Raw genomic sequence first — 23,640 nt, 5'->3', positions numbered from 1 at the left:
CCGGGATAAAAACGATAATATAACGTTAGCAATTAGCATGCTAGCTGGACATAATGCTACCTCTGTGGCTAATGCATAGAGGTAAACAACAGATTGTAGTTGCTATAATTTCAAGTAATTTGCAACATTCATTCTACATGTTAATGGTAAAAGCTTAAACAGTTGATTACCTGCATGCCACAAAGACTGATGTTCTAATATTTTTGCACATTTAAGTAGAAATGTAATTGAAATTCTATTTACTGCCTAAACATTGTTCCTTCTCATAGTATTATCCTAAATAGTTTGACCTTGTTTCCTCAGAAGGCTTCTCAGACTACATGGAGGATCCCTCAGAGAAACACAGTTTCCACGTTCAGTTCCCCCCCGCTGAGAGTAGGCAGCCTGCGCCCGGTCAGCGGACACCATCAGGACCACTATCTGATCACAGAGGATCCCATCCTGACCGCTGCTGCCATACTGCAGCAAACAGGAGGGAACGGAGGTGAAAACACACTTTATACATTTAGATATGTGGAGCACAAAGAAAAGTGTTGAGTTTAACTATAAAAATATTAGGTTCAACTAACTTAATACCGTTATATGAACTTTGCTGTGTTTTCAGCGTAGCTTTGTAAAGGTAACATTTAGCAGCTAAACTGTGGATAACAAGTAAACCACATTGGTTTGTTATTCAATATGGCCACCAAAAGCTTTTTGAATCATTACATGTCACTTGTTAGACGCTTTTATCCAAAGCTTACCTACTCAATACTGTGGGCAATCCCCACAGGAGCACTTTGGGGTGAAGTGTCTCGGGGACACAACGACATGCTACACCCTACCCCTACACACTACCCCTCCGTTTGCGCGTTCGCGCGGAGGGTCCGCCACATTAAGTGCTGTTCCAAACCAACGAGTGTGGAGAGGTGTGGAGGGGGAGTGGGCTATCAAGCCCTCAAACAGCGAGTCTGCATCGGTGCTGACTTGAGACCGGTCTCTACCTGACCGGAGTCACGCTGTGTGTGTCCGTCAGGAAACACGCTGTTAAAAAGTAGTTCCAGCAAACATCCACTGATAAATTGCGATGTTAACAACCTCATGATAACCTCATATTTTTTTAACTTAGGATCATACCTGTGTTTAGTCTAGAAAAAGGTAAATGTGTGCATTTTATTATAAAGTTGTGTATATTTACAGACTGTTGCAAAAACTAAGAAACTTATAAACATCAGGTTTAAAACTAAAAGAGCTTTACAGAAAAAGTAACACAATGAAAGATGTTTGGAGTTTTATTTGAGTTATTAATTTACATTTTTTGTCTAAGAGAAGCTGATTTGAAACCGTTGTTACATACAGTTACGGCATTTCCTGTTTCTGCCGGAGAGAGGGGAGTTTGTCCCAAAGCTTGCCGCTGTATTTACTCCCTCCATCTGACAGGAGGGAGCCTCGTTGAGCTGCGAGTGTGGCTACAGACGGAGTTCACTCCGTCACGGAGGGGTAGGGTCGAGGGAGTGGTTTGGGATTGGGCCTCAGAGGTGGAGATCGCCCACAGTGATGACTCTGACGTGGGGGGCTCTCTGTTATGGGCTGCTCCCCTTCTGGTATTTGGACAATGTTGTGTCGTTGTTGCGATTAAACTGATCTTGTATCTTGCATATTTCACCTTAGGAAAGTGGGCACGCGATGACAGCTTCCTTGACACCATCATGGCGATGGACTGCCGTGCCATGGTCAGCAAGGAGAATGAGGACCTGCGTGCCAAGGAGATGCACGACAAACGGCTGCTGCATTCACACAAGGCCCAGGAATCGAGGTGGAGCAACAAAATACCTTTCAGGCTGGGCTTCTGGCAGTGCTAAGCGAGCTGATTAAATCCAACAGGCCTTCAATACAAAAATTAAGAAAAACTTGTCGTCGTTGATAAACTGTACAATGACTTGTTGGGAGGCGTGTGGTGCAGTGGTCTGGTGCGTTGGTGTTCGGATCAGGGGAGCACAGGTTCAAACCCCACTGCAGTCAGGATGTCGTTGTGTCCCTGGGCAAGACACTTCACCCCAAATTGCCTACACCTGGGAGAGTTCATTTTGTATTATTGTGATTATATATATATATGCCACTGTTATTAATACTGACACTTCACTTTGCACTAAGGTGTGTGCTGCTGAGCCTATCTATTGTTATTATATATATATATATATATATATATTGCCACTGTTATTATATTGTTTTGATACTACTGACACTTATTGATCTGCTGCTGATAAATAAAAGAGAACCTACATTGCGATTAAACAGAAAATGTATCTTGCTTATTTCTCCTGACACTTTATCTTTATGGTGACCTGTGTAGCATCCTATACATCACATGTAAGTGATTATTCTGATACCATCATGACACCATGAAACTGGCGAAGCTTTATTTATTGTGTCCCACCCCATATATGTGTCTTTGAAAAAGATCATTCAATTGTATTTCAAAATGGCGTCCATCAACACAAACACTATTTATAGAAAGATAAATGGTTAAGTTTGTAATTAACAGTGTTGTGAGTTCAATATTTTAATTAATTATAGTAAGGGAACATAGGAGGATATATAATAAAGGTGTTAACTGCTGAGCCTATTTACTGTGCAATACTACAGACATGTTAGTGGTATTATTTCTTATCTAACTCTTTCCTATGGTCAGACAAATCAGAAGTCATTTAAACAATTTGAGATTGTTCTTTTTGTTTCTCAATTGATTTTCCAGAATATGCACCACCTAGGCAGACTTTATATCAGAAATAAATGAATGACATGTACTACAGTAATTGATTATATTGATATTGCCTACTCAGATATAAATGTGTATAAAATGAAATCAATTCAAAGTTTCTTGCTGCTTTTAATGCAATTCATGGCTGCAGGGCAAACGTCCAAAATCCTTATTCTACAATCATTTAATCAAGACACTTGTGTATATTTTACTTTCATTTGTAATAAACAAAAAAATATGAATGGTTGTCATCAAGCTGGGTCGCCGGTAAGGCAGTCCATTCCTCCCTGTACTCATCACCACGACGCTCACACAGGTTATGCAATACGCAACATGCTGCCACCTGGATTTTGATATTGTCCATGTTGCAGTCGTTTCGCTTCAAGCACCGCATATCTGGAACACATACAAAGACACAAATTAGCCCGACATAACTCCATAAATCCTACATTAGATAGTATTAATGTGATTTACTGAACTTACCATTGCTGTTCTTTGGGCGTGATAACGGTCATCATCCTCAGCTGACGAAACATGTCCATAGCGTGTGCTTGTCGCCGTCCAGTCCTTTTGTTAAGGCTTCTTAACCGCGATCTGTATTTGTGGCTGAGTTATTGGCTTAAATAACTCAGCACCAAAACCACAACTTCAGTCAACTCCATAGCGTGTCTGACTGAGGTCGGAAGGTAAACAGAAGCATACAGCGGAAGCGGAAGTTTTTTTTCTTCTTCTCTCGGTTTTTTGGCGGATTGCAACTTTAAGGTGCATACCGCCACCTACTGTACTCGCCGTGAAGTTGTTTGCGGCCTGCCAGGAAAAGCTAAGCAGAAGAAGAAGAAGTGACGTCAGCGGCTCATTTGCCTAATCCACCCCCAGGAACTCATTTTGGTGTGAACGCGATCTGCTTTAGTTCGTCAGAACTAAAAGAACTCTCATGAACTAAAGTTCTCAGGAACTACTGTGGGAAAAGTACTTGGTGTGAACGCGCCTATTGTGTGGTAGTCACATATAGTTTCTCAGAACTTCACCAATTTTGGCACACACATTCCTCATGGAATTGCGGACATATTACTAGTTTGCTTCCATTAGCCCCGCCCCCGAGAAAGCGGCCATTTTCAAAAACGTGCGTTTTTCATGCATTTTAAGCACATTCTTGCAAACTCCTCCTAGGGGAATGATCGGAAAAATTCCAGTCCAGGACAAGTTCAGCCCCTATCCAATATGATACTTAATTGCAGAGCACATTTTTGAAAAATCACTCGTGGAGGTCGTAAGATAACAGCGAATACATCATTTTTGACGATTTACATGTCGCAAATTGCTCTAAACTGCTCGCATATAGTTTTTTCGATATTCACGAAACGCTGTATACACATTACTATTATGATTGCACACATATTTCAAATTGCTTTTCATTAACCCCGCCCCCCAGAAAGTCGGCCATTTTGAAAAATGTGCGTTTTTCATGCATTTTAAGCACATTTTTGCTAATTCGTCATAGGGAAATGATCGGAAAAATTCCAATCTAGGGCAACTTAAGCGCATATCCAATGTGATGCTACATTGCGAAGGAATAGTCGATCGCTTGAACATGGAGCTCGTAAGCTAATGGAGAATGTACCATTTTTTACCATTTATATGTCAGATACTACCTTAAGCTGCTGAGACCCGCCTGTCTGCCCGGCACATCAACTCTCACACACACACACAAACAGACACGCAAACACACACACACACACACACACACACACACACACACACACACACACACACACACACACACACACACACACACACACACACACACACACACACACACACACACACACACACTCACCTACTGTTTGTCCAACAACGCCCTTTACTGGTGGCATATTCATTACAACAGACACCTATACACTCCATAACCCTTTATACAACCATTTCAAACTCCATGGCCTCCAGAACATGCAGTCTATGGGCCTGGAGAGCAGCAGCGGCTGGTGCACGGGTCAGAGGCGAGCGGAGGTGGATCCATCGCCTGGGCACCATTGACCCGGGCGGATTAAACGAAAAGTACAACTGATGGGTCCGCCTCCCATGTTATTAAAACATGTTTGAGTGGTCTCAAACATGTTTTAATAACCTCAACAACCTGTATGATCTCCTCTCCCCCCAGTTTCTCTCCCCTGCAGATCGGTGATTTTAATCTCCTTCTCTGCGGGTGTGTCAGCCTGTTTGAATCCACCCTCCACGTCTTTTATTTAAAAGCACTTATATTTATTAATTATTTATAGAGATTTTTAGATCCTCCACATCTGGACTTTTTTTACTGGTGTGCTCCATTTTTAACGCGTGTTTTAGCACTATCTTATTTATCTTAATGGTGTTTATATTTATGTTTTTATCACTTATTACATGTTTTATTCCTTTAATGTATATATGTGCATGGTTTTACCTTATGATTATAATCAAAGCCACATGAGGAGCGATCATTTTATTTTATTTATTTATATATTTTAATTTATTTTATTACCTGGAGGCCAGAAAACCACCCGCAGAGAGAAACTCTTCACCGACCTGCCACCTTTTTAAATAAACAGAGCAAACTAAACACCTGTCCTTTGGAATCTTTTAAACTTACCCGACCTTGATCTTAGTGGTTTTTATTTTCCAGTGACATCTAGTTCATTTTATACGATTTTACTAACCCAGTGTGCCCTCCCCCTTTTTTTTATTGCACTTGTGTTTTAATACTTGCACTTTCACTTTTAAATGTATTTTATGCATGGTTTTAACTAACAGAACTAGAATCACTTTTAAATTAACCATTTTAGATCCCCTTCTCATTCAAGGTCTTTTACTGATTCCATTGGGACGAGCTCCATACACGCACACAACACCTGCACATGCATGCACACACGTATACACACCTGTACACACACACACACACACACACACACACACACACACACACACACACACACACACACACACACACACACACACACACACACACACACACACACACACACACACACACGCCCGCCCCCCTCCAGAGACCCTGGGTTGGGGAGATCTGCTTTTTAACATACTCTGCCGCCGTTCCGTGGTCCAGCCCCGTCCTGCACACTAACCAGTCTTTTAAAACGGTCTTGTCCTCACAGTGCTTTTATAATGCTTTTTAAGAAGGGTTTTTATAAGGTCTTAATAGGACTATGTTTATGGAGTTTTTTAAATATTTTTTTAAACGCCTATTTTACCGAGAGCCAGTGCACCACGCAGGGAGCCCTTCGCTCTTCCACAACCTAACCCTAACCCTACTGTTTTTTTGTAGATATCTCCTAAAGCCTACAAATAAAGTCTGAAATGTAGGCCTGTTACATATATTATACACACTGTTCTGCTTTCTGCACTGACCTCAGCAGCTGTTCTCACTGTAAACATCGCGTCACAATGAAAGCAGATGTATAATAAATAGCCTAACATCCAGGGGAGATGTGATTAGTGAGTAAACAAATGGTAAAGGGCAGAAAGTCTGATGCACATTCGATCATCTTAAATAACTTATAATCACAACGGGAACAGTTTGCAGAGCTGTGCTTCGTTGACATAAGTCCAGCCATGCGTCACGCCTCTTTTAAACATCACTGTTGGCTGAAATCGACTCCGGAGAATACATCAGTGTACCCTCGGTTATAGCTCCTCCAGAGACACTCCTCTCTCCTCTCTCCTCTACATCAGTGTACCCTCGGTTATAGCTCCTCCAAAGACACTCCTCTCTCCTCTAAATCAGTGTATCCTCGGTTACGGCTCCTCCAGACAGCCTCCTCGATAATCGATCCTCGACGAGCCTTTAGAGAAATGTCTTTTCCTTCGACACGTCGCGCCAGAATCCGTTTCCGGGTCGCTGCCGGAGGACCTGGGAGTCTGGGACGCGAAAATTATAGAAATGACAAACGGCTCATTTCGGAGGACTCGCACGCGTCTGCTTGACGCCGGGACGACCAGCTGCCCTCCCCGACAGGCGCACGGACGCGAGGGCCCGCTCATCACTGCGCGCACTTCTGCGACCGCAGTTTTAATTAATATTATTATTTTTTTTTTTGTTGAATTATACTTAAAGTTCAGGGTAATCAACTGTTAAAAACATACTGTTCACATTTTTTTTCAATAAATGGATCTTTTCAAAGTAAAATCGTTTTTAATAATCGTGATATCAATTATTGACCCAAATAATCGAGATTATGATTTTTGCCATAATCGAGCAGCCCTACATGACATAGACAGTCTGTTTTTTGTATATGTTTAACTTTTGTCCAGTTTCTGAACAGATATGAGGAGCTGTGAGCTCTGAGTGTGTGCTAACAGCTAACGGCTGATGTGTTGTGACATGTTGCGCTGTCGGGTGCTGACCAATCACGAAGCGTCATTTCTTGACTGGCAGCAAAAACAACCAATCACAGCAGTGCTTCTCTGGCTGGCTCTGTCCAATCACAAACAAGAAGTGTTCTCCCTAAAGGAATACCCCTTCCGTCCAATGTGAAATGCTGTAGTGTTTTCTGAAATGCTGTAGTGTTTTGTGAAATGCTGTAGTGTTTTGTGAAATGCTGTAGTGTTTTGTGAAATGCTGTAGTGTTTTCTGAAATGCTGTTGTGTCTTGCACTTCAGGGCCACCGTACTTCTTCTTCAGAAGAGTAGAAGCCTCCAGGTTCTGATGCTCCATCTCCACTGCTGCTAGTGTTACAAGTCCGCTGTGCAGAGCTGGTAATCAGATAATAAGCCTGTTGATCTGGAGAAAAGAATGAAGCAAAGGGTTTGTGTGGTCGTTCTAGCGACACTTTAATAAATTCACTTACAAATTATATCTGTCTTCTCTATTTATCTAATCATTCTTTGTGTAACCGGTGTGGATTGACGCCACATGTATCTCTGCGTTGTGTTGAATGAAAACGACTTCCTTCTTGCCAACCAGGTTTATTATCTGTGCAAACAGAATATAATGACAGCAGGAAATGGCTTCACCAGCTTTCTACCTCAATACTTCTCCTCAGTGAAGCCTGAAGCTAACTGAGAATGTAAACATACATTTAGCAAATCAAAATAACTGTATGACATATTTGTCTCTAATCAAAAATGGACATAAATCCACATGCCATATTATGACTTTCATGAAGCATTAAAGCCTTTTTCATTTACAGTATATAATACAGTGATAACAGATAACACACACAACCCGGTTGACTGTACTCACTTTAACATGGCTGTTGTACAGGCACAATAGTAGCATAGCATTAGTGCTTTAGCATTTAAATAATATGAACAATTATGACCTCAGACTAGCATTTCACATATTTATACAAACAGAATAAACTTGAAATGTAAGCCAAACTAGCGCACGGGAGTCATACACATACAGATGTAGCAGCTTATTTCAGACTCCAGCTTACAGCTTCCTGCCTGTTACCTGCCTGCTACCTGCCTAAGACCAGCATCTGGGATTGTTAAGCCCTCCCACTATTTTCCAAGAGGGCGTTGCCAGATTTTCAATTTCAGGATTTAACCAGGAGATGGCGCTTCATTCACAAATACAGAAAGACAACTTTTCATGGACTTTCAGTTTTGTTTAGAAGAGCATTTGAACACATCAATATTTTATTTATTTATTTACACACGGCATCTATTGCACTTCTGTCCATACTGGGAAAGGGATCCCTCCTCTGTTGCTCTCCCCGAGGTTTCTCCCATTTTTCCCTTTGAAATGTGGGTTTTTCTCTGGAAGTTTTTCCTTGTACGATGTGAGGGTCTAAGGACAGAGGGTGTCGTTTTCTCATACTGATATTCTGAACAAACTGTGCTGTTGTATTTGCTGTAAAGTGTCTTTACTGTAGGGTATTTTTATTATATGTACAGCACTTTGGCTCGACCAAAAATCATTTAAAAATGTGCTATATAAATAAAACTTGATTTGATTTGATTTGATGCTCATACTTTTACCTTTACAATCGTTTGCTTTAATATGCAGTATATTTTTTGTATATTTTTGTGTTTGCTTTCTCCTGCTCCCTTTCGTACACATACTGTATGATTTATTATTATTATTAATATGAAGATATTATTAAGATAAGATAAGATAAGATGTTACTTTATTGATTGAACATTTTAGTTTAGAATGTGCTATCCCACGGTAATTCAGAACAATAGGAAATAGAAACAATAGGTGCTTTCATAATAATGATGAGTGTGGCAGCGGGGTGTGGTTAGGGCGCCGGCTGCTGGTGGGAAGGGAGTGGCTCGGCCGGAGGCCAGACAGCTGATCGGAATCAGGTAATCAATCACTGAATAAAAGCATGTGGTAACCTGGTTCTGGTCTGTCTTGCAGTAGGCAGGATCCTGGGAGGTCGCCGAAGGACCTGTGGAGGAGCCCACACGGGCAACGTTTTGCAACCCGTGTTGTACACTTTGTGTTGGTGCTAATAAACGCCTGTGTTAAACCCAAACCCTGCTCTTTCCGTCACTCTTTGAACCCTGGGTGAGCAGAGAGGCTCACAATGAGAAACTATGAAATAAGAAATGAATCAAATTAAAATGTAATTATCATATCATATATTATATAGTGTATTGTATTATTAAGTAATATCATACATTAACCCCATTATAGCAGATGCCACATTGAATGGATGAACACATTTATGCATCAATAATTACAAGAGTATTTCTAAATACAAGTTGTAATCTAATCCTCTTATTTTACACAATTGACAGACAGTGTTATTTGTACGTCAATAGTCATATATTGTCATAACCTTTTTGTGTGAAATAATTAATATTATTATTATTTCCGCCCACTGTTTGGCGAGCTGCATGAGAAACTGACGGGTTGTCAGGAGAGAGAGAGGGAGAGAGGAAAAGAGAGGATCCGTTTCTCCCGTGTTATTATCCAAAGTTAATGTAAACTTTTGAATAATGTACTTATTATTATAGTGATGAACATTAAATACAAAGCACGTTGGCTGATTTTGGACCCCCTCACTATTTGTTTTCACTACTTTAATTAAATGTTTGATAAGTGCATGCAGATCACAGTACAGTATGCTCGTTCAGTAAAACACGTACACAGATCAATTATTTTGAATTCCAAAAATCAGGAAGTAAAGTCTCCTGGTTTGTGACAAGATGTGAAGTCAACAGATAGTCACTCAGAGGGGGGTACTATTTATTTTCAAATGCATATAGGCAATGCCATTTATTTACATGTAGGCAACACTGCCCTTCCAGTCAAGAATTTGAATTTGAATGGGATGGGGAGACGTGTGTGATTAAAAATGAGTGGCCAAACTAGGACTTAGTTTTTCAAAAGAGAAAATGCAGATATTACACTCAGAAAATAAATGGTAGACATATCAGTACTCTTAGTGCCAAGTTGTCTCAGACAATCTGCATTTCCTAATGTGGGACAGTTCTGTGCAAAATGTGGGACACTGAAAAGTCTATGTTAAAAAGCCTCACTCACCTTAATTCATGTAATGAAAACATCTCAGGTCAGTATCACTGAAAGCTAAATGTGCAATACCATGTTCAGCTATGTTACTATTTATAATGTTATTGTTGTTACAACAGAAGATGTTTTTCTTTATATTGAAGTTAAATGCATCAATCTGTGACACTTTAATTTTGTAAGATAGCAAGGGGGGCATATTGTGATAACCAGGCCTGTCATATGCACCCCACCCAAAAAGATGTTTGTATTAATCCCACCCTCAAGCATTTTTTAGGGTATAGTTGTAGGACTAGTACCAATGAATGGAGCAAGTTTCATGAATGTGACACTTTTATTATGTAAGATAGCAAGGGGTGCATAACGTGGCAAAAATATGCTGACAAAGACTATGTAAACATATATTTTGATTATTATATGACAAATATGTAGAATTAAACAATACATTTTAAAGCACGTGTATACAGACAGGACGTAACAATAATAACAAAAAAAAAAGATAAAAAAAAAAAAAAAACTGAAAAGGAAGTGACGAATGAATTTCGACACCACTACCATCAAATACGGAGCGAAAAGTTTAACCACAAGAATCAAGACTATATGAGCTACCACTAAACAACTCACAGTCTGAAAATTACCATTAACCTGTTACGCACGGCCCGCCCGGTACCGGGCGGAAAAACGCGTCATTTGCAGGAAACAACGTCTAAGGAATCTTAATATTGAATAAAACTATGAATGTTTTATATCCATGTAACGGGAAGAAACTCAGCTAACTGATCTTTTTAATTTTTTTTTCCAAAAAAAACCCACAATGCTAGCACTCAGCCTCTGAATTAACCACGAGCGAAAAAAATTAACCTAAAACGGCACTTAAACTCACTCATAACTCCCTTATTACTTATCCTAGATGCACAGCCAACCACTCCTTTTTGGTGTCCTGGAGACACTGAATCTAGTGGTGCCCTCCTCAACACTCAGTGATAAACATTTGCGACGCTATAAACGAAAGCGTACATCATAACATGTGGAGCTAAGTAGCTAGAAACGCTAACATGGCTTACCTTGGTCAAAACTGGTCTTCAATGGCATTAAAACGATAAAAAAACGATGCTGCAGTTAATCCATAGGCTCATCCTATGTATCTGTGCCTTCTTTGAAATTATTTCTGATAATCCATAAGCAATAAAACTGCTTTTTAGTTTCCAAATTCCAGAAGGAGAGATTCTTCCACTCTGCTTTAGATTTCCAGATGCGCAGCCCCCACCTTTTCTCTTTACAATGAGTGTGTATGTGGGCCTCCCCCTTCGATTCTATTGGCTCTAATGGTCAGAAAGGTGTGTCAACGATCAAAATCGAGCAAGGGGGGCCAGAGATATAGAAAAAAAAACATTTTCACCCAAATCACCTCAGAGGTGGGGTGGTTTTGGCTAAACCTCTCTAAAAAGGTCAAATGTCACTTGTTTTGCATCAATCTTAATACAGGGTACTTATTATATGTTGTACTTTGGATTCCTAAAGCTTTTAGTCTACTAACCCATCATCCAAAGGTAGTTTTCACTATCTGTAAAAAATAATTTTTGGACGGACACTATAATTTACAGTTTTTTACTATGTAAAATCTGAATTTTCTTTAAAATAAAAAACATTTATATTGATTCTGACACTTCTACATCCAACTCACAGATGTAACCTTGCTTTGATAAAAGAAATTATTCATATAACCCTTTTAGAAGTTAAGTTGTAGTCATTTGTTTTGGGCATGTCATTTTCGAGCCTGAAACATGAAAAACAGGCTAGGTGCTTAACAGGTTAATAAAAACCCTGAACGTTTACTTTTCGTTTTAAACATCGTTTTAAGGTGTAAACGTGTCATTTAGGAACTGCGACAGCATAAATATGCGAACACAAACCTACAGACTGCTGGAGAAGAGATATCACAGGGGGGGGGTTGGGACACACACATTCCGATGGCCAATTAGTTTTAAACAAAGAGTATACTCAACATAGGCCTACAGTAGGCAGGGGGGTGGGGGCTGGTCAACGGTATGGTCAATGTTTGTAAACACTGTGACATTTTGACTTTATTTGATCATTTCAGTTAAAAACTAACGTTCATATTTCTCTTTTTGAGAAGAGCAATATGAATATGTTAGTGGCTGACCCAGCCCCATGGTCTGTCACAGTAGTGCGGGAAAGAGAAGTGCACTGTTTTGCCTGGCTGGACCTGTAATTTACAGGAAAGGAGTGTGCGCTACTAAAGAGACGCGCTACCATGGAAACCAAACAATGGTGTAGCTGTATTGAAGTCCGAGTGGAAACAGTAGCATTTGGAGCGTTATGTTTGAATGAAACAGCCAGGTCGTGACTCAAAAAAAAAAAGTGTTACTTCACTAACTGTAAGCTTGTCACTCAGAGTAACCTACAGTTAACTTAACTGCTGGAGAAGAAAGATCAGGGGGGGGGGGAGAGAGCTGTGGCTGATGGGCCATTAGGTGTGTAAACACACAGCATTCAGACTGTTTAAAAAACGGTAACAACGGACTATTTTTCTTAGCGGATGCATGTCAATTGAAATCAATACATACAACTATTTTTTAAATCAATAAAAACATTTTCTAAATCCATAAAAGCATTTCAATTAATATTGGGAGTCATGTCGTTACTTTGTTGAGAATGTGGCCATGTAATAAGCGGGATAATTTGCAGCGACTTGGTCATTATGGGGAAAAATAACACCCACGCTACGCGTCGGGATCCTGATCTGCCTGACAAGGCTCCATTAAAATATAAATATTTTTAGTGAATTACTGAGTTTAGGCACGTTAATAACGTTTTAATGAAGTTGAATACAGAATATTCATATTTGTCAGTGATTTCATGTCAATTCGGCGAACATAAACATAAATGATCGTGGTGAAGATGATGAGGATTAAAAATCGAGAGCCGGCTGCATTTCCTCTCGTTCGTTTTTTTCGACTAAACAACATTATTTTGTTAAATAACAACATGGTGATGTTTTGTAAATGATTACATGTCTCTTATTTAGCACAGACTATGATCCTATCCGTGACATATGGATCTTAACAAAGATCCGCTATACAGTAGTACCAGACATGTACTGTATCGAAATTGATTTCACATGAGCTCCAGTGTGGAACCCCACTGCACCCCCTGGTGGATCAATGATCCATTGCAGCTGGCTTCACAATAATTACATTTATTTATCACGGGGGTGGTCTCAAGTCAGACTGGAGGCAGTCTCTTGATCACGGGCAAATCACGAGCCGTTCACGGGCCGACCACGACCCTCGCGTTTCAAACTGTCCTAAATTAGCTGCTACATCTGTAGTAGTTTGAGCCCTACATTATTCAGGGGGCAACAACCAACCCAGTCTCACGGCATTTCGTGTTATAGTCACGATTTTTTATCTATTGATTCGTGTTCACCAACACGATTTTCCCTTTTTTTCGTGTCACACAGAACGATTTTAAAAGCAATGTATTTCTATTGGTAGTGTGTTTCGTGCCTGCAACACGTCTTTTTGTCCGGTCGGGTCTTGGAAGACCGGTAGCTGTGGGGTTCATAAAAACATCTCCTTACTCGATTATTGTTTTTATTTTAAATCGTATAATGTCAGACTTTTTTTGTCGTCTGTGAGGAAAATAAATGGGGCTCAGAGCCTCAGAATAATGAAATCTGTGTTTTTTTAATATTTTTTTCTTTCTAATTTGTTATTCTTTTCTAAATAACACACTGTTATTTACTCAACAATAACACACAATTATCCTTGTTTTTATTTATTTGTTTAATTCCATAATCTCTGGCTTTTTTGGCATACGTCAGGAACTGAATTTCAAAATAAAAATAACCCGAAACAGACGTGGGCCTATAAGGGACATTTCGAGCATCATTGCGATACACAGCCACTGAACTGATTACCCAAGATCCTCAGCTATGGTTTAAGCTTGTTGATTGGATGTTTTAGCCGCAATGCACGTCGGGATATGGTGTTTAATCGATATGAAATCCGAAAAACATAAAAAAAACATAAAAAAAAGAAAACAATACTTTTTTCCGAGTGTTCTTACTTTTCTCTTTGGAAGTCATCACATAACGGCATTGTAATACACGGTTCGGCTGCATTACATATTACAGATCTGCCGTAGTTCTTTATTTATAGAGCCCTGATGAGAAGACCTTTGGACAAACTGGAAGTAATGCCGCCGAAACTGAATACTTGACATGGATCATAAATATATCAGCAATTAAACAACATCTTCAGTTTCTCTTCACACAATACGTCTCCTTGCAGTATCAACACTAATTCGGCTGACTTTTATATTTGATCTAATTCGTAGATAGGTTATATTTACACCAAAGATATTACTGATTTTCTTTGAATATAAGAATGTAAATACTGAGTATATAGCAATATGCTGTAAAATTATGTGAAAACATGAATAAAACTACACATCTTCAGATGTTATACATAAGTGTCCTACACTAATAATAAAAAGTTATTATGGCTGTGTGTACCTTGTGTGCACCTCCTAGTGGTTAAAGCACGTTATTGAATTATTTAAGGGTTGTTTATATTTCACATCAATAATCAGAATCTGCAAAGTAACTAAAAGAAATGTAGTGGAGTAAAAATATCAGGTTAACCTCTGAATTGTAGTGGAGTAGAATTACAAAGTAACAATGAGCTGTCATGTGGGTATATATTAATGCTGCGCATTATGGACACAAGCGATTTTCACCCATTTATTAATTATATGTTTTACATTTGATAACACCAATGTGTTTAATACTGGCAACTTCTAATTGTGGGAAAAACGAAAACGTTCCCAGTAGAGACGTCCCATAGAACATTTTGCGAAACACAATATCCAGCATGTGTAGTTCTGGTTCCAGTTTTGAATAGTCTGCCGTGGTTTCGTTCCATGTCAAAGAGTTTGACGCTCGGCGTAACCTTGGCGCACTGCCACTCCAACATCAAATCCCAGAGCTTGAAGATTAATCACGGGGACTGTAGTCCTAAACGATAGCTGGGGATTTTGGGTAGTGTAGTGTGATGATGCTCGAAATGTCCCTTATAGTCCTACGTCTGTTTCCGGTTATTTTTATTTTTGAAATTCAGTTCCTGACGGACGCCAAAAAAGCCAGAGATTATGGAATCGTTAAATAAATAAAAACAAGGATAATTGTCTGTTATTGTTGAGTAAATAACAGTGTGTTATTTAGAAAAGAATAACAAATTAGAAGGAAAAAAAGATTTAAAAAAATACAGATTTCAGTATTTTGAGGCTCTATTGTAATCTATCAATTATTAGTGATGACGTTTTTGCTGCTGCTGCATATATTATACACCCGTAATCCAGAGTTGTCCTCATAATTGCCCTATAGATGTCAATTAGTGCCTGTTTGTCTGCCCCCCAGTCACATCCAGCCACCGCTCTTAATAGGTTCAAAAGTTTTTGGGATTTTGTTTCCAAATGTTTAATATGGGTTTTCCATGTACATTTACTATCTAACCATAGCCCCAGATATTTAAATTCATTGACCTCATTCATCGGCTTTCCATATGATGTAAGCTTCTCAGTCTCCATCTTGCGTTTATTTGTAAATGTCATGTCGCAGGATGTGCTTGCTGACAGCTTGAAACCCCAGTTGTATGACCACTTCTCCACTTTCTTTATAGCTTTGCCTGTCTTCTCAAACACATATGGAACATTTCTTCCCCTTATCCATATGTCCCCGTCATCTGCATACAACGCAGATTTGATGCATCCGTCCAACTTAGTCAATATGTCATTTATCATAATGTTAAATAATATCGGGCTGATTGAACTCCCTTAGGGAATACAATTTTCTATATTGAACTCTTTCGAAACCTCTGCCCCTACTTGAACTCTGAATTTCCTGTCTGATAAAAAAGCCATGATCCTGTTACTGTTACCTGTCACTTAATTTGATGAGTAACCCATCTCTCCACATAGAGTCATAAGCCTTTTCAATGTCAAAAATATACTATTGCCATAACCTCTTTCATTTCCAGTGTCTTTACACTGTATTCCCATTTCGTTTCCTCAGACGACAAAAAAAGTCGAGAAAAGACCCCCTAAATTTTTACTTCTGATGATGTTAGAGGGGGGGGGGGAAGGACAATTTGAGGCTTAAAATATGAGAAGACTGATCAATACCTCCATAACTTGAGTGTGGTTAGCTATGAATCTTCCAAAACTTCCAAACACCTTGTCCTGGACATAGTTTCTACAGCATAAACTGTGCAACAGTACAGTAGGCCCACACAAACTGCAGAACACCGGGGCTTTGGGAACACTCAAAATTACTTAAAATGATTTAATTCCCATTTAACCTGTTAAGGGGCTTTTTTCCCCCGTTTTTTTTCTCACGAAACTGTGTCTCAGGGCTTCTTAAAATGTAATAAACTATTCATGTGTCCTACTCAGAGGAAACGCAGCTAACTGATGATATGAACCATGTTTACCGAAACAAAACACAAGTCTCACAAGAAGCGTCTAAATGAGCCCTGAGCGAAAAAATGCTAACGCACTCTAGGTATAAATCAATCGATATACTTATCGGATATGCACAAACAAGCTTATGCTAACAAGCTGAGATTCCACAGATTCTAGAAATATAAGTATCATCACTGAGCGATCAGAACTCGCGACAGGGGAAGCAAATACAGACATCACACGACGTAGCTTTAGGTAGCAAAACACGGAGATATGCTCACCTTTTGCAGAATAACAATTTTGATCAAAAACGAGAAAAACGCAGCTGAAGGTTAATCCATAGGTTAATCCAATGTGTCTGTCACTTTGAAAAAATGATTGATGATCCATAATTCCATTTTTATGTCAAAAACTGAGTTTTCATTAGCTGCTAATGGTAGCTTCCAGAGTGTATGACAGCTTCCTGTTTTGTCTCCTTGGATACGAGTCCAAACAACTCACAGTCTGCACCGGGCGCTGACGTAGGAGCCCTGTGACCATCAGATTTGACGACGCTGATTGGCTGAAATTATGTTTCGGCGGCATAGTTTAAAGATAGCAACAGTTGCTCTGCTGCACTTGCTGCACTCTCGTCTGGGCGCTGTGCATAGCGCCCAGACGAGAGGGAGTAATGATACACGGGCAAGGCCAGGCAGGAAACATGTGACTTATCAGTAACTTTAGACATCGTAACACAATTTTAAACGAGATTTTATTGTAGATTATACATTTTACTGATACCAATTATATAATATTTACCTTGTTTATTAAAAATAAAAATAAAAATAAAAAATATATTTTTTAAATATATATATTTTTTTTTAATGTGGGAAGAGGGGGGGCGGCGCCCCTAGTGCCCCTATGGGCCGGCCACCACTGTTGCAGTGTAATATGATATGTTCCACATTTTCTTTAACTCCACAGTTCCTACACTTGTCACTTACTTTTCCCCATGACATACAGAGTAACATGCAATGCTGTGTGATCCAGTCTGAGTCTAGCTATCATGATTTCCTCCCTTCTGTTTCTTTCTAAATATTAATTGTGATTGTCTTTTGAACTGTCTTTGCCTTTCTGGTCTTTCTCCCACCTTTTCTGCCAGATCTCCATCCCTTTTTTCTTAATTACTGCTTTTCCTTCTCCTTTACCAAGTTGAACTGGTAATGTGATTTCCTTTTGTAGTGCACTTTTTGCTAATTTATCAGCACACTCGTTTCCTTTCACCCCCTCATGTGCAGGCACCCAGCAGAACTTTATTTTAAAGTCTGGGATATATATACCAACTCCAACACACTATTCCCTGTTCTTAGAACCATCTGTGTATATTTTGAGGTAATTGTGATAATTATTGACTTAATTGCACCTATACACAACCGTAACGCTTTATATTGTAATCTATCAATTATTAGTAATGACGTTTTTGCTGCTGCTGCATATATTATACACCCGTAATCCAGAGTTGTCCTCATAATTGCCCTATAGATGTCAATTAGTGCCTGTTTGTCTGCCCCCCAGTCACATCCAGCCACCGCTCTTAATAGGTTCAAAAGTTTTTGGGATTTTGTTTCCAAATGTTTAATATGGGTTTTCCATGTACATTTACGATCTAACCATAGCCCCAGATATTTAAATTCATTGACCTCATTCATCGGCTTTCCATATGATGTAAGCTTCTCAGTCTCCATCTTGCGTTTATTTGTAAATGTCATGTCGCAGGATGTGCTTGCTGACAGCTTGAAACCCCAGTTGTATGACCACTTCTCCACTTTCTTTATAGCTTTGCCTGTCTTCTCAAACACATATGGAACATTTCTTCCCCTTATCCATATGTCCCCGTCATCTGCATACAACGCAGATTTGATGCATCCGTCCAACTTAGTCAATATGTCATTTATCATAATGTTAAATAATATCGGGCTGATTGAACTCCCTTAGGGAATACCATTTTCTATATTGAACTCTTTCGAAACCTCTGCCCCTACTTGAACTCTGAATTTCCTGTCTGATAAAAAAGCCATGATCCTGTTACTGTTACCTGTCACTTAATTTGATGAGTAACCCATCTCTCCACATAGAGTCATAAGCCTTTTCAATGTCAAAAATATACTATTGCCATAACCTCTTTCATTTCCAGTGTCTTTACACTGTATTCCCACCTCATTGCTTACTCTTACCAAAGCATCTATTGTGGATCTTCCTTTGCGAAAACCACTCTGAAAATTACTCAGTAACCCTCTTTGTTCTAAGACATGTGATACACTATCATCTTCTCCATCCATTTACACAAGTGTGATGTTAATGCTATGGGTCTGTAGTTACTGAATACCTTGTTTCGTTCTTTAATAGCTCTGCTACATTCCTCATTCCACCACGGCACCACTTTCTTTCGACCCTCTGTTGTTATTTTTGGTATAGTTTTATTTGCTGCTTCTTTAATGTGCATTGTGATTTGATTTGAGCACTCCTCTATACTTCCTTCTAATGCTAACAATTGTGCTGACTCCTTACAGCAAAGTCTACATTTCTCCCAGTCTGCTTTACCAAAGCACCACCTGGTAAATATACTCACTTCCTATTTGTGTTGATGATAGTGAAAACTGGGTAATGATCACTTCCTATGGTACAGTCACTTTTTACATACCATTCACACGATTTATCTAAACTATCCGTCACCAGTGTGAGGTCGAAACATGATTGTGTCCCCCTATTCATGTCTATTCTTGTTTTTTGTCCATCATTAAGGCAAAACAATGATCTTTCCTCTAACATTTCTTCTACAACATCCCCATTACTGTCTGTTTGAATGCTTCCCCATAGGCTGTTGTGAGCATTAAAATCACCACACCATACTCCCCTTCTATGACTCGTCCCTACTATTGTCTGTAAAGTTTCAATGTGAAGATTTTTACACGGGTTATAGAAATTGACAAGCTTTATGCTTCCTTCTTTCATTGGGCTGCACATTTCTACTATGACACATTCCTTGTCTTCAGGGGATGGAACTGGGGGCTGAAAAGAAGAACCGGTTCCGAACCAAAAGAGCACTAGCACGGAGCTAGAACGGGAACCGCGTTGGTGTGAAAGGGGCACTGTGTTCTTTGTTCCGTTTTAGAAAGGAAGTGTGAATACTTTGCTTAGCGTTGACAGCTTTTTCAAATCGACAGTGTTTTTGTAATCGCCGGCCCGCACTGCAGGTTAAACCATGGCCCCCTTGCCAGTTAGCTACATTATTATGCAGATATCTTAGTGTTCAAAGGTGTTAACATTTTTTGGACCCTTAAAATCTGATCAGTGCATAGCTTCATCATTTTCTGTTTGTGTTCCACAGAGCAGTGACATTGCTGAGGCCAAGAAGGAGATTGCAGAGACAGTGATGGGAATCTATGTCATCCGAAAAGAGGGAGTGGATATCCCTGAGGACATTGGAATTGCCATAGAGGGTGTAGTAGTTCTGAATGACCTGGGAAATGTGGCCTGTGCATGTGCCTTGCTGTTTGGATTGATTTATGCACTTAACCTGAGCTACCCATCAAACCTTAAGTTCACCTTAGAAGTCTTCCAAAAGTTGTTGATGAACCTGGATGGAAACAAGCTTTCAACCAAAGTGCAAGCGCTCAAAATTTTTTTTGATACCATTTGTGAGGTTCTGTTTTATAATGTGTATAATGTGTTTTAATCAGTCAATGTTAGAGAGACAATGTTAACTTCTCATTTTGTTCTAATAAAGGTTTTTATTAGCACAATTGTATTTCTGTGACTTAATGGTTCTGGTAGACTAAATTTAGTGTTATCAGCATATTATAATTATGTGACAAAATTCCATGCAATTGGATTAAATAGAACCAACATGGTAAACACATGTTAGTTAAGCTAAAGTAAAATATGTCAACCTGAAGTATTAATTTTACATTGGATGAATGAGATAAACATGTGTTGGGTTAACAACAGTGAATCATGTATTATGTACATATTTCATTTAAATTAGAGTAACATAATGTAATTGCGTGGAATTTTGTCACGTAATTAAATCATGTTGGTTTAACAAATCATTTTTTTGAGTGCATGGAGTATTAAATAATAATAATAATGTAATTAATCTGGTACTGAGAGTTATTACAAAGCACTGTTCCTAAAGGCTAAATATAATTCATTGTTTACTTTTTTCGTTGTCTACTAAACCGGAAGCTAAACAAATGGGCGGGGCAGCACAAGGTAAATAAATAAGAAGAAGAAGAAGAAGAAGAAGAAGAAGAAGAAGAAGAAGAAGAAGAAGAAGAAGAAGAAGAAGAAGAAGAAGAAGAAGAAGAAGAAGAAGAAGAAGAAGAAGAAGAAGAAGAAGAAGAAGAAGAAGAAGAAGATTTTGAAAACAAATTTTATTTACATTTGTTTTAAACATACACCGGAACAAACCTAATACATTACACAATCAAATAAATAAAAAACCAGATTTTCATGACTACCAAACAACCATCATCTGAAAAGCATTTTACCCATTTCAAAAACATCCTCTTTTACACACTTTAAAAACAAAGACTACACCTATCCTTTAAAACTTCAATATTAGAGAGTCCTTCTCCCCCAGTGAGCACAGAACCTGCCCAACAGCCCACACATCCAGAAACCCCTGCAGATGATTGATCAGCGTATAGTACGCATGCTCCACCCTCAGACGCGCTGCCACCAGCCCCCTCAGACAGAGCACTGCATCCGTCCATCCCACTCCAGCAATTTGGTTCTTCCTACTTTTCCAGATTGCTAATTTTGCATTAGCAAACAAGAAATTTCATCAGCTGGCTGAATCAGTAGTAGGGTTTCCTTCTTTTTCAGGATGTATTTGGGGCCATGGACAAAAAGTGGTATGGAGAAAACCTCCCCGAACCCTTCCACCCACTCCTGTACATTTTTTTTAAGACCAGCTAATCTGGGACAGGACACCACTAAATGCTCCAATGTTTCTGCCATAAAACAGAACGGACAGCCCCCCCCTTGTGCCCGGGTCAAAATGAGCTCTATATTTATTAGTGGCTATTGCACTATGTGTATAATTCTCCATTGGATGTCAGCCATCCGTTTCTCAACTGGAGATTTATACAGGATCCGCCAGCTGCCCTGAGGGGAAAAGCCCAAGCCAAACACATCCGTCCACCTCGACTCTCTGACGCCTGCGAGCGAGCTGAGGTTTAGCACCTTTACGCAGCTAAGGTATAGCTTCTTTCCATTGCAGGAGCTGAACTTTCCAGGTGTTAGAGTCCCCAGTGATAGCAGGAGACCATCCTCCTCTCTCCATTCCCCCACCGCAGGACCCACACTCAAGGCAGGAAAGACATAATCATGTCCCTTTCTCCACTGGTCAGCCAGATCTGCATCCAGAGCAAAAGTCCGGTGGGATGGCGACAGCGACTGGCACACCTCATCTACCAAGTTCTCCAGAACTCGGGTTGATCGAATGCCCGTCACCTCAGCCAGTTTTTCTGTGGAGACCCCCGTCAAATGGCCAAGTTTTACCACTCCCGCTTCAATGAACGCATTTTTTAGGGTGGCTGAAGAGAAAAGGGTTCCAGAAAGAAAACCAGTGTCAAACAGTGGCTCCTCAAACAGCCACATCCCAGGCCGGGGGTCGGGTGGTCTGGTAAAACTCAGAATCTTCCAGGCATTGATGACTGAGCAGTAAAAAGGTGTAAGCCCAGTTATCTTGTACGCAGGGGCCTTCAGCAGAAACAGGTGTTTATCCAAACCAAAGCCCCCTGCCCTCCAGAGCAACAGCCGGGCCATAGCCAACCAGCAGGGAGAGGCACCATACAGCAGCCGCTGAGCTGCCTGCAGTCTAAAAACAGCAGTCCTTGCAGTAATGTCCACGAGGCCCTGCCACCCCTCCGCCACAGGCAGGTACAGGACCGATGCTGGCACCCAGTGATGACCCGACCAGAAGAAATCTACGAGGAGCCGCTGCAGTTGTTTCATGAGGCCCGGCGGTGGGGTTAACACCTGGAGTCTGTGCCACAGAGACGAGGCAACCAGATTGTTGGCTACAATAACTCTTCCCCTGTAGGACAGCTGGGGTAGCAGCCATTTCCATTTGGCTAATTTTGCTTGCACCTTTCCCAGCAATCCCTCCCAGTTCTGTGCCACCATGTCCTCAGACCCCAACCAAACTCCCAGGACCTTTACACCCTTGTTTCCCCAGCTAAGGTAACCAGGAAGACTGGGCCTATTTTCTAGACTCCACTGACCTACCAAAACTGCCTCACTCTTCTCCCAATTAACTTTGGCTGAAGCAGCCTTCCTATACAAAGCTAGACTGTCCTGTAGCTCCTGGATATCTCGCTGACCCTGGACAAAAACACTGACATCATCAGCATAAGCTGATACAACCACCGGGGGGGCCTGAGCTGACTCTGGCAGACACAGGCCCGTCAACCGGTTTCTAAGTCTGCACAAAAGCGGCTCGATGGCAATACTGTATAATAGGCAGAGATAGGGCAGCCCTGCCTGATCCCCCTTTTAACTGGTACAGGTCTGCTCAGCCCTCCCCCCACCTTCACAACACAACATGCATCACTGTACAAACACTTCACCCAGGACAAAAAATGCTCCCCAACACCAAAAGCCTGCAATGTGGCAGCCAGAAAAGTGTGATCCACACGATCAAACGCCTTCTCCTGGTCAATAGAAATAATACCAACATTTATATTATACAGTTTGTATAAACTGGTTCCCTGCTAGCCTTAACAGTGGCCAGATTGTACTGTTAAGGCTAGCAGGGAACCCAGGAGCAGAGCAGAGACAGGAGGAAAGAGTTTCAAGCAAAATAATAACGTTTATTGAATATTACTGGGCAGTAGGCAGGGGGGTCTGGGCCAGGGAAGCTAGACTGAGTCCAAGGGAGAGGGGAACGGAG

Source organism: Trematomus bernacchii, unplaced genomic scaffold (assembly GCF_902827165.1).
Source record: "Trematomus bernacchii unplaced genomic scaffold, fTreBer1.1, whole genome shotgun sequence".
Lineage (NCBI taxonomy): Eukaryota > Metazoa > Chordata > Actinopteri > Perciformes > Nototheniidae > Trematomus > Trematomus bernacchii.
Note: the sequence above shows the minus strand (reverse complement) of the source record.